Source organism: Myotis davidii, unplaced genomic scaffold, assembly GCF_000327345.1.
Source record: "Myotis davidii unplaced genomic scaffold, ASM32734v1 scaffold6, whole genome shotgun sequence".
Lineage (NCBI taxonomy): Eukaryota > Metazoa > Chordata > Mammalia > Chiroptera > Vespertilionidae > Myotis > Myotis davidii.
The window spans coordinates 10254-10726 of NW_006383011.1; positions in this window are offsets into that span (position 1 = coordinate 10254).

Genomic DNA, 473 nt, shown 5'->3' on the forward strand with positions numbered 1-473 from the left:
CACTTGCTGTTTAAAGGCAACATAAGGGAAACGTGTGTGAGTGGATTCAAGTTGAGTGAAAAACGTGCTGCCCCCAAACTTTTAAAATCCCGACATGGCCGGCGTGGTGGGGAATAGGTTCAGGAGGGGAAAGGGCCGCAGAAGCGAGCGAGATCGTTCGCTGCACGGCTCTCGGGTCCGGCCGAGCCCTCGCACACTTACTCCCAGCAGCGGCCCGCGGCCGATCACCGTCTCCCCGGGCGCCAGGGCCACCCGGGGGCCGCCGTCCCGCGGCCGCAGCTCAAAGCCCCCGGATATGGCGGCGAGGATGAGACCCCTCCGCAAGGAGATGGTCCCCGCAGCCGTTTCCGCCTTCCAGGGACACGCGCGGAGCCTGGACAAACCCCTCCGCCCCCGGGGAAAACGCAGGGGGGGAGCTGAAATTGGCCGGGGTGTGTCAAGTTCTCCCGCAGCTGGGGCCGGCCAGCCCCCTC